At 49.5% G+C, this 12,444-nt stretch overlaps 1 long non-coding RNA gene across 3 annotated transcripts; it reads right to left on the minus strand.

Annotated features, from left to right (window-relative positions):
* Positions 1-3,691: 3,691 nt before the first annotated feature.
* On the minus strand, positions 3,692-8,661 carry LOC123120066 (uncharacterized). Of its 3 annotated transcripts, none has more exons than XR_006459310.1 (3): positions 8,288-8,661; positions 5,889-7,238; positions 3,692-5,254 (listed from the first exon to the last, which is right to left on the minus strand). It is a non-coding gene; the product is annotated as an uncharacterized lncRNA (long non-coding RNA). The 3 variants fall into 3 exon arrangements; XR_006459311.1 differs by having other exon boundaries at positions 3,692-4,865; positions 5,073-7,238; XR_006459309.1 differs by having other exon boundaries at positions 3,692-7,238.
* Between the last annotated feature and the right edge of the window lie 3,783 nt (positions 8,662-12,444).

Below are 12,444 nucleotides of genomic sequence, written 5' to 3' on the forward strand. Positions count from 1 at the left end.
GTGGGTAGTCGGGGGCCGAGTGGTGCGTGTTTCTCTCGTACGTACGCGCGTGTGTGCGAGGTGTTGGGCTGAGTGAGGCGTTGGGCTCTAACTGAACCCCAGCATTGCACTGCAGGCTACGCGTTACTGAACCCGAGCGATCGATTGATCCCTTGCTGTTAACTAAACCCGAGTGATTCCTTTGCTACTGTTGCTAACTGAAGCCGATCGAACACTGCTGCCTCCTTCCCTTGATGAACAGTGAGAGTTGTTGGGGGGTTTGGATGAACATTTCGCGGTGGGGGTTGGATGAACATGACCCCGTGGTAGTAGAGGTCGTTGCCGCTAGATGAACAGTACCCCAATTGATCGAGCCGGTGGATGAACAAGACCCCGTGGAGGGCTAGATGAACAGGACCCCGTGGAGGGTTGGATGAACAGTAGCCGGTGGAGGGCTGGATGAACAGTAACCCATGGAGGGGTGGTTGAACAGGACCCCCGTGGAGAGGGCTGGTTGAACAGTAGCCGGTGGAGGAGCGCGCGGTGGAGGCTGGATGAACAGGAGCCCGTGGATGAATAGTCGCAGGTGGAGGCTGGAGGAGGTCGACGGTGGATGAACAGTAGCCCGTGGAGGCTGGAGGAGGTCGACGGTGGAGAGGAACAGTATCCCGTGGAGTCCTGTTTTGCAGTACGCCACACCCCTCCCGATGAACAGGACCCCCGTTTCGATCGTAGCGCTCCAACACAAGTCCGTTTCCTCCGTTTTGCGGTACGCCACACCCCTCCCGGTCAAAAGGACCCCGTTTCGACCGTAGGAGGTCCGTTTCCTCCGTTTTGCGGTACGCCAGACCCCTCCCGATGAACAGGATCTCGTTTCGACCATGGTCGGTCGAACACAAGGCCGTTTCCTCCGTTCTGTGGTACGCTAGGCCTCGTTTTCCATTGGTTGTTCCGTCCAAGCCGGTTGGCTCCCGATGAACACGACGACGCATTCCGTTCCGACCCAGCCGGTTGCCTCCCCATGATCACGACAATGGCGCGGCTTCTCCGTTCCAACCCAGCTATGTACATGAGCCCTGGCAGTACGTATGCGCGAGTAGGCGTTCGGGACCCCGCCCGTATGTACGTACGTGGCCATATTTACTTTCTTGCACCCTGGCCGATGTACGTACGTGTACATGCTACGTGCGCGCCTCTAATACGACACATGCGCGCCTCTACTATGACATGTGCCCTTCCTTACATGGCCACGGTTCATCGCTGCAGCCTGCAGACAGACCAATCGACCAGTATGTACGTACACGTTCGCGACCAGAATGACAACGCTACGTACGCTTCGACCGGGTGGGTCCCGACTGTCAGGCACTTCCTTGCGTGCGAAGATGTAGCTGGTGGGTCCCAGCAGTCAGGGGGGCGAATCATTTTTTCTTGTAATATGGACGCACTTCCTTGCGTGCAAAGATGTAGCTGCTGGGTCCCAGCAGTCAGGGGGAAAACGTTTTTTCGTGAAATACGGTGGCCCGTCCGGTGGGTCACTGCGGTCAGGTGGAGGAATCATTATTTTGCGCGTAATAAGGAGGCATTTCCTTGTTGCGGCCGTGGACCCAGCTGTCAGCCTCTCCATGTACAGTACTCTTCCGATGGAAGTCGTTCGTTGACCACATTGACCACGCCGCGCCGAGAGCACCAGGGCGGTGGACGACGGGGAGGCCTAGGAAGGGGACGACGCGGAGCCGGGGAAGACGCGGTAGTGGATGCCCACACGGAGGGGGGTACTTGGGTTGACTGCTTCGGCTGCGGTGTGAGGCTGCCGTCGCCGGAGAATAACAGGAGGTGTGGGTGAGTATAGAGGGATGGCATGGCTAGCGGTGGCAGCACAGCCCGACACGGGAGGTAGGAGCAGGCGGCACGGCCGACGCTTGTTTGGGCGGCTGGAGCAAGAAGACCAGAGGTTGAAGAAGCACTACGGCCGTTGGATGGACATCGTACGGTCACTGGAGCTAGAATCGTTCATGTTTACTAAGTTGACAAAGCCCTCTGTTCCCGTCATCTTAGTAGGCCCACAAGTCAGCCTCCCATATGGTGGATCCCAGCTAGCAGGGGGTATTCATTTTTTTGTGTAATAAGGAAGCACTTCCTTGCGTGCGAAGTTATAGCTGGTGGGTCCGAGCTGTCAGCGGCGGGAACGTTTTTTCGCGAAATACAGAGGCCCTTTCGGTTGGTCCCAAATGTCAGGTGGAGGAATCATTATTTTTCGCGTAATAAAGAGGCATTTCCTTGTGTGCGGTCGTGGACCTAGCTGTCAGCCTCTCCACGTACAATCCACGTCTGATGGATGTCGTTCGTTGACCACGCCATGGCGAGAGCACCAGGGCGGTGGACGACGGCGAGGCTTAGGAAGGGGACGACAAGGAGCCGGGGAAGACGCGGCAGTGGATGCCCACGCGGAGACGAGTACGTGGGTTCACTGGTTCGGCTGCGGTGTGAGGCTGCCGTCACCGCAGAATAACAGGGGGTGTGGGTGAGTAGAGGGATTGCCTGGCCAGCGGTAGGAGTAGTAGGGGCGGTGAGGCCTCTACGGCAGCACAGCCGGCCACGGGGGGCAGGAGCAGGCGGCACGACCGGTGCTGCTTTGGGCGGCTGGAGCAAGAAGACCAGAGGTTGAAAAAGCACGACAGCCGTTGGATGAACATCGTACGGTCACTGCAGCTAGAATCGTTTATAATGACTAAGTTGACAAAGCCCTTGGTACGCGTCAACTTAGTAGGCCCACAGGTCAGCCTTCAAACGGTGCACCCTAGATGTCGGCTGAAGTTAGAATATCCGAGACTGAAGAAGAAGCACAACATCCGTTGGATGGATATCCAGCGACCACTGCTGCTAGAACCGTGTGTTGACTATAAGTTGACAAAGCCTTGCATACGCGTCAACTTACTTTTTTTAGAAGACGCGTCAACTTAGTAGGCCCACAAGTGTATGGCAAAAAACTTATATCCCACTAGTAAAATGCCCGTGCGTTGCTATGGGCTATAGTACATATAAATGAAGCAAAGAAAGAAATAATTAAGTCATTTTAAGATTGATGTTTATTTCTCTCTCATACGTCGGAGTGTGTTTAAACATCAAACGGGCGCCTAAGCCTGGCAGCGAGAGCATAATATTACCATGTGACGACAAAAATAAATAGTGGCATTTGATAAGAAAAAGGTGCCGTGTATAGTTTCGAACCATGTTGGTACATGTGTCCTTCATCTTCCTTTGTAACGCACTTTCGATTCTCTGCTGGCATAGCAGGTCTCCTTGTCCAATCGTTATATCTCCTCTATCTGCAACCACCTCCACCTCTCCTTCCTAACGATGTAATCATCATATGTCGCCCAGCTGCATTGGCTCTCATTCCGACACCATCTTGAACCCATTGACCTCACATATCCTGGATCAATCCTAGCACATCTTACCATTTTGTTCAGGCACCATCTCATCATCACTACACCGCCAAGTGTCCTCCTCACCCTTGGCCCAGCACATCGCAAAAAGTAACCTTGGCCACATTCTGGCCAAGTATTAACTGCAGGACACACACACATACACAGTAGAAATAATGTCTAAATCTGATATATTATTTGTTACCTTATGAACTTCAGTGGCAAGGAAAGATATATAGAATCAACTATGAATTTCAATACCCAGATAAAGATTTACAAGAAACTAATGGGAGGTAAAAGATACATCATCACATGTATTGATAGTAGAGTAAAAGATACATCATCACATGGATTGATAGTTGACTGAGCTCCATGGTTTCTACTCCCTCCGTTCCTAAATATAAGTCTTTCTAAGATTTCACTAAAAGACTACATACGGATGTATATAGACATATTTTAGAATGTAAATTCACTCATTTTGCTCCGTATGTAGCCCCTTATTGGAATCTCTTAAAAGACTTATATTTTGGAACGGAGGGAGTACAACCCAACCCTTGTCTTCATGCATTAACAAGTGCTTGGATTCCACTGCCCCATGGCCGCAAGCGCATCATCCATGGTGTATGTTTCCAGATTATGTGTGTCTTTGCTTTATCAGTAATATCACACGCCAGTCTCCAAACTTTTCCACAATCATCAAAATAAATTTTCTCCAGAACATCATATTTGGTAGCTCCAGTAATGTTGCTGTGAAAAATGCTAGCCCGGGCCCCAGCTCGCCCCTGCCTCTGTCACTGCAAATAAGTCTAGTATGCCCCATAGAGAGAAATATAACGAATATAACTTGTTGCATATAGTAATGAATATATAGTGTCAAGTTTCAAGAGCGTGTGGTCTCCTCAAATGCAATATATAAAAACAAAGCAAAAAATTTGAAGCAAATGATGAACTCATTCTTTTTTTTTCAAACAATGGCATCATTTGAAATGCCCATAATGAGTATCCATCCAACCTGTCAGCTAAGTCAGCTTCCATGTTATCCTAACAAGTACATCTATTGGTTCATGATTTATGAAAAACAACATCAGTACTAATTTATTTTTAAGTTTGATTGAAGGTTCCCCCAAAGCATTACATTTCGTGGACAGGAAAGAATACATGTTTTCAAGACCAATTACTTCAATTAACTTGCGATGCTGCTTGGTGTATCAGAAAATTCAAGGAAGATTGAGGTGTTTAAAAAATATAGATTTAAGCACGTGGTGAGAAATCAAAGCTCAGTCTCAGCCATTGATAGCAGATTGATATGATCCAAGGTGAGAGGACCTTTAAGTGTACATAGGTCAAGAGTTAGCATATGACCTTATGTGACGATTAGTAGCATAGTTCATAGAAATGACTCACATGGACAGCAACATATATAAAACTTTAATAGCATCCAGATCATCTTTCACGACACCCCTTCCAGCAAGAAGAATAAACTGTCAGTTTAATATAATCAGATAGATACCAGACATAGATGTAGTAGTATATGTTATGGTTCCTAACTCAATTAGTTTTACGAAAGTAAAGTTTTATCAAGCAAATGAGGGCCATTTTTACCAAAGAGAATAAATCGGCTTAAGTACATTGTGTAATATGTTGCTGGAGGAGGACGACCCAATAAACCTTATTCCAACAGCACCAACATATCCTCTCCTTTGCCCATGTGCTCCTAGCGCGAACTCGTGGTGGATGATGGCTCCAACCGCCGCCGGTTAACCAGCCGCCACATGACATCAGCTCATCAATCCATCATGGTCCGGTACGCTAGGCACATGCCTACACTTCTCGCCGTCCATGCCCCAAGGCTGAATCAGAAGTTCACAACAGAATTAAATGTTTGCATTACCTCTTGTTTCCAAAACATGCAGAGTTCTTTGTATTAAGTTAGATAGATCAATAGCAGACACAATTCTAACTGAAAAAAGTTGTACATGGTCATCATGCCCACTGCATGTATCCAATAAGTTTAACTAATGGGCAACATTTTATGAGGAAACAAAGGCTTTTCCTATCAACATCTCAGCAAATGTTCAACCAGTGCTCCAAAAAAATGTCAATGGCAGATCTACACTGCATTTCGGGGTGAACAAAAATCCAAAATAGATTAAGAACATGCGTCTATATTACTATTCATAAAAAGTTTATAAATTGACAAAAAATGGAACCACCTTGAAAAGAACAGGTGCATAATGCATTCCAATTTTTACAAGAAAATATGTCATCAAAGAAGATGAAAGCAGAGACCATTTTTATACAATATAACCGATGGTACAGAACCTTCGACCATAAAACATTTGCATATCACAACTCTCAGTTCAGTAAAATTCATGTTAGAACTGTAAGCATGTTTTTTTACACTATATACATGCCAATATATCAAGCAACTCATTCCTTTTCTTTGTTTTTTAATAAGCACAAAGCATGAACTCTAAACCGAACCTTATGTGAAGAGAAGAATGAGCTCTGAAGCTCTATACATTGTTGCTGCGACATAATATCAGTCTGTACTCTGTACTAACATAATAAAAGATCTCACCCACAGTGTCATGTCTTCAGCAGCAACAACTTTTCCTTCAAGGTTGCAGGCTTGTGCTCATTGCAAATCCATAATATAGCAGGCAACTGAAACACTCCATGAATAGCTTCCAAATCCATAATTTTGATGGGAAAAAAGGGAACAAAAAGCTACAAAATTTAGCCATCTCTACCTATTGCAAGGTGTACAGGTTCGGCATATATAGATTATTGCAATAAATTTGTACTCTCCATTGAAAGGATCAACTATCCTGTTCCAGTTAGCAGACTTTATCAATTTTCCTTGCACTGGACTTAATGCATGAGAATGCTCTATACTATAATGTCTATAAAGGGGTGTCATCAAGTTATCATAGCACGAGCCTAAAAACCAAAGCACGGCAATGACCAAACACATGTTGCCCATTTTGCCCAAATGTTACTTCACAGGAATGAAGTCTGATACTGAGAGTACAAATCAGATGCAATGGAAAGCTCCTTCTCAAGTAAAGTTATTTCTATCCACCTTCACATAAAAATAATCCTGTTCCTGTGCATCACTCTTAAACATCACAAGCAGTAATCAATAACCCCATGGACAGAGACAGTTTTGAAGCGTGTCCATGACAAAGCTAGCAAGCAGGACCTATTGCCTTCTCAGCATCATTCTCGTGAACAGGTGCACTACAAAGCAAAAGATATAATCATATTCTTTTACGATTCGGTACACATACACTGAAGCAGCAAATGTTGTAGTTTTGGGAGCCATTATCATTGCTCATCAACAGGAATAATGATTATTTGCACAACAAAACTAACAGAGCATCCCATGCGTAGGTGTATAAGTAGAAAGAACAAGCTAGCCTCATTGGGTTATTTTCTGAAGGTATGTGCAGTGACAAAAATAATCAAAACCTGACCAAGTGACCATGCTACAAACGTTCACCATTCCATGCAGAGTGAGAAAATAGGCAACCTATGAAAACATGACAAGATTTATTAAATTTGGCATGAACAGATCCTTCAACACAGAGTACCATATAATCCAATCTCCAAAGGGAGGGAAAAAACAGAGCTGAGTAGCCCTTAATGAATGAGCTAGCCTGCATCACAAAAAAAGGGAAACTGTTAAAATGAGTTCACTTGTTTATCTAGGTTGGAATTCCAAGACCTCGGTGAGCTTGTTCCCATAGGTGTCCTTCCATTGCGCGCGCCGCTATAGACCCATGTAGCCCTTCTGCGTCGTGCCGCCGCGTGGGTGGGGTATGATTCTTGCTGTATCCAAAGAAAAAGTGTTAGAATCAAGTAGTGAGCTACGTGAAGAATCGATGACCTGTTATAAAGCATGACATAATTTGGTCCCGCTACTTAAATTCCTAACTGTTATAGTGTCTCTAAGTTGTCTCTCCGTTTTGTCAATCAACAACTGCTTTTGCTTATCTCTATCAATGGCTTAATTTGACAACCATAAACAACAACCATAATTTAGTCAAAACATATGCACGACAGAGATCAGAAAAATAAGTGACAACACAACATACAACTAAGAAAAATAAGCTATGAGTGTATCAATTCCCATAGTATCTCTAAATATACAAGCAACACTACAGGTCTTTGCTTATGATGTAATAAACACCTTTGTATTCGCCAAAAGATGATCATGATATTTTTATAAGGGCTCAAAGGGCTGCCCGACCGAGTGATAGCCGAGCTCCAGTGGTGCGCCTCCACCAGCACCAGCGCCCAGACCTACACCTAACCTCGGTGTGCCAGTTATCGGCAAAACCTTCTCCCTCCTCCGCACCTTCCGCAGCAACACTGACGACCAATGGTTTAGATACCGGATCAAGAAGTACGGATGGTCTCCATCATGTTGTTGATGGGCTCGTCTACGGTGCTGTTGGCTGGACAGCAGCAACCATTTCAGATCAAGCACCGACAAACTCATCTTGATGCAGACAAGTATCATGACAGTGAATATTCACACTAAATTGAAATATGATTAATCACGTAACTATAGGCTATGTAGAAGATGGGAACGACGTGCAATCCTTCTTTGCATCAATAGTCACCATGTAGAAGAAGACCTATCCGAATTATACAGTCTGCAATGTGAGCAGTACATTCTTGACCTAATTCAGGAACACTAAATAACAGAAAATTTTCACAATTGGTTATAGAATTTGTCTATTGTTCTTCTAAGATAAATCCCCTTTATAGGAATTTCTAGTGGAGACTGTCAAGGCTGTATGGGGCAAAAGAAGCGATGCAGACTTCCATGGGTGCACAGGAGTAGGGAATACATCGAGGGCGCGGCGGCGTACCTGTCTTGTTGGTGCGGCCGCGGATGGAGACGGCGGCCAGCGTGCGGTGCTCTGGGAAGACGACCTTCTTCCGCCACCATGCCCATCACCGTGCGAAGGCGAAGGCGTACCTCAGCAGAGGTGTCCCGATGGCGACCCGGAGGTCCACAACGATGGCAGCGGCGCCTCCTTTAGGACCTCGACGGCGGCGCCTCCTTTAGGACCTCGGCGGCGGCGCCTCCACGACCCCTCGACACCGGCAACGGGATCCGCGGCTAGCGCCTGGGATCCGCGATGGCGGCGGCGTCGTTGTTCGCGTCGCGAATAGATCGAGGGATCGTCGCTCCTTCGCTTCGTCCGTTTTTTTGGTGCGAGGGGCCTTTGTCGTGGTCCGTTTTTTGTGGTAAGTTTTTTTTCGTTGGTTAATTTTCGTAGATTTTATTTACTTCGCTTGTCTTGGGTGCGATCGGAGGTAACGCCCTGGAATGCGTGGGGCGGGTGGGGGCCTCGGTACGAGGTTTTTTCGGTTCGTGGCGGCTCAGTGTGAGGTGTGAGAAGGTAAAAAAACCATAGAAGATGGGATAAAAAACCTGGAAGCGAGACTAACATCTGCTTCATTAGGAATAGAGATTTACGATTTGTAAGAATGTACAACCCATTTTTGAATTCTAATGAAATTTACTACAGCCCATTTATAGATTGTTAAAAATACAGCCCATTTTCTAGCAAGGACAACGATTAATAATTTCAACCAACCGTTCAAAACAGAATTCAAAAAAAGTTCCCACATTATGATGGGATACAAAATATTTTTATCCTGAAATTTCTAGTCAGTTTAAATACAATTTCAATATAAATTTGTGTTACGTAAAAATCCAATAAAACATTGCGCGCGCAACAATTAATGAAATTAAAATTTTCAAAATCCAAAAATAATATTTTATAAACTAATTACGTGTTTGGTGCATTTTTTATAGTTACTGCCCAGTTTTTATAATTACGTCCCATTTAATATTTATTAAAGCTCATTTTCCTGTTAAGCCTAATGCATCCCTCCTAGGAAAGATTTGCTGCCCAGTGGGGTGTCGGTGGGAACAACACCTATGGGATCACTGGAATCCCTTCTACGGTCAGCGGGCGCGGGGTTGTGAAAAAAGCAGGTCCAGGAGACACCACAAAGATCGTTTACCCAGGTTCAGGCCGCGAGGATGCGTAAAACCCTAGTTCTGCTTTGGTGGATGTATTGAGTGTTCTTGAGCTTTCGAACTAGCTACGATGGCTGCGTAGTTCCAAAGAGCCGAATCCTTCTCCAGCATGCCTTGGGCCTCCTTTTATAGTCGAAAAGGGGTCGCCACAGTGGCACACAGGAGGTGGAAAGGCGTACAGTGCGCGAGCTTATTGCCCGGCATTACGGGACAAAGCGCATTAAATGCGCTACTTAGGTGTCCATTAGCTTTATCGGGTACGGGAGCGAGGCCCGTCCCGTCCGTCGCCACTCCGTCTCGCTTCGACACGCGCCCAGGCCAGCAATGCATGCGGTGCCATGTAGGCAGGCAGGCTGCTGAGGTGGCGCGGTGGCAGGGTCTTCACGAAGATCTGCATGCCACCACGCAGGTGCTTGCTGAGTTGGTCTGGAAGCCGCGTGTTGCCACGCAGGTGCCTGCCCAGCTGGTTGGGCTAGCAGCTGCATGCGAATGGCGGTGGAGCCTTGGCTGGTGCGGGCCTGGCAGTGGCCCTGCTGGTGCCCTCGGCAAGGGCCTTGCCGGGGGGCCGGCAAGGGTCTTGCCGTGGCGTCGCAGTCGTCCCCGGCAAGGTGCTTGCCGGGGGTCTTGTGGATCTCCTCGGCTAGGATCCCGCCGAGGGTCGCCGTCTTCTGGTCCTTATCTGATCTTGTATGTTTATGATCTTGACAAAGATCTGCATGCCACCACGGAGGTGCCCCCCGAGCCCTGGTTCCAACGTGGATTGTGGGGTCGGAAATCGTGGGCTCAAGGGAGGCTCGCTCTGTTGGCATCGGGCAGGCTGCCCCGGCAAGGCCCTTGTCGGGGCTGCGGAGGCTGCCTCGGCAAGAACCTTGCCGAGGGAGTCTTCCGCGCCTCCTTGCCCTCTTGTGTTCCTGGTCTTGGCATTGCCTTGGCCGTCTTGTGCTTTGGCTTCTTCCCGGTTTCCCTCCTCTGCTCTGCTTAGCGTGGCCGTGGGTGCAGCTCTGACTGTCCGTGCACAAGTAAAGGGGTACAAAGGAGTGCCCCTAGTTTAGTACACCAACAGGAGCCCCCGGGCCTGGGCCGCACATAAGCGCGACACGTTGTTGGGCCAGGCCCAGAACGGTGCGCGGGCAGTCGGGGCGGGATTTTACTACAGTATTTTTTCGCTCTCTGCGCTTCCCCACGACCTGCGCGCGACATGGAGGGTCGTGCGTGACGTGGGGGTCATGCGTGGGGCGGTTTCCGCATGCATGCGTCACATCGTGGTAAAGAGGCGGCTCGCGCCTTCCCCATAAAAAAAGGGAGGTGTGGAGGCGCGGCTCATTTACTGGGTGGACTCGGGTCGCAGTCTTCAAGGCGCCCCCCCCCCCCGCCCACGATCACGGGGCGGGGAACGGTCCCCTCACCCGTCTCCTTGATTCTGCCCACTCGGCACGCGTCCTCCATGCAGGTGGCAGGCGGTGGAGGCGGGAAACCGGGCCGTTGCTGATTGGGGCAGCGGGTCGGTCCTGTTTCCCTGCGCCTCTGATGGCTGGATTAGCCGAGTGGGGCGGCCGAGCCTCAACCCCAGCTCTTTATAAGGAGGGGAGGGGGATGTCACCCCACATTCTCCCAGCATCCATCTTCTTTCACTTCCACTCCTTCCTTCCACCCGTCATGGCGAGAGGGGGCGCAGGCCCTTCGACGGTGGGGGCGAGGGTCACCGCTCGACAGCACGTTCCTCCTTCCCACGAGCTCACGGCGGCGGAGCCGGCTACGAGAGGAAGGGGGGGCGAGGCCGAGGTCGCCGCAGCGGTCGGGGGAGAGGGGGACGAGGCGGCGCGATGGCCGTGCCTCCGCCAGCGATGCCTCCCACGATGGAGGGCCACGTCGGGGACCAGCCCCGCGAGTTCTTCATCAGGCTGCGCCGGCCACCGCATCGTCGTCTCCGCCTCCCCACCCCTTTTGCTCGGGAGATGGAGCTCGATCCGCCTCAGACCCTCGGACTGCACATGAGGGGCTGTGGGAACGGCGGCACGCGGGTCGACGTCGACTTCCCCGCTCCTCACGTCATGTATCTCTACCGTGGATGGAAGACGTTCGCTCGCATCCATAGCCTGACGGCGGGGCTCGTCCTCTATTCAAGTTAATGGAGGGCGGCCTGCTCTCCATCAAGGTCTTTGGAGATCTTGGAACTCGCCTAAAGTGCTGCGTGGAGAGCTCATCCGACGATGAAGATTCCTCCTCAAGCGGGAGTGACGAGGAGGACAGCGACAGCGACGACGAGGGAGTCGAGCGGCAGGATGCCGACTCCGACTTCGACTGACCGCGTCGCTCCTCCCTCGGCCACGCGCCCTGCCGAGGGTCTTCCTCGCCAAGCTCTCCATTGGGGCTCTCCCCGTCGTATCCTTGGGCGGCTGGCGTAGGAGGGCCTGAGGAGGCAAAGAAGGCGGGTGGCGGCCGTCAAGTCGGAGTACGCGGGCACTGACGCCTTCATCGCGTATTGCCGGCCCACTGCCTCGTCTTCCAGCTCCTTTCCTGGCACCAAGGTGTTCACTTGGTGCCTTCTACTCCTCGCACCTCGCCTAGGCGCCCCTTTTGCCCTCCTGCTGTCTTGTTCCACTTTCTGAGGAGAGGGACACGGAAGGGATTACGGGCACCTTATCTCTTTTTAGTTTATAAGCCTGCGGGCACTTGTTAATTTTAAGACTTGTAATCCCCTTGCTCATGTTTTTAATTCCGTATGAACTGTACCTGTATGGGATGTTTTTAATGAAAAAGGGTGTTTGTCGGGTTCTTTGTGCGTGAGCGAGGCCCATGCCAAGGACGAATCCTTGTTATTTTTAAGATAAACATTGTTGTCCGGCAACAGGCCTTGCGGTCTCCCCACTTCAGTCGACCATTCTCGCGCTCTTGGCGGAGGCAGGGGCGAAGTAGAGTTAGGCCCCTCCTTCATTTCCTTGCCACCGCGACTACGACCAAATTCTGACCCAG

Source organism: Triticum aestivum, chromosome 5D, assembly GCF_018294505.1.
Source record: "Triticum aestivum cultivar Chinese Spring chromosome 5D, IWGSC CS RefSeq v2.1, whole genome shotgun sequence".
Lineage (NCBI taxonomy): Eukaryota > Viridiplantae > Streptophyta > Magnoliopsida > Poales > Poaceae > Triticum > Triticum aestivum.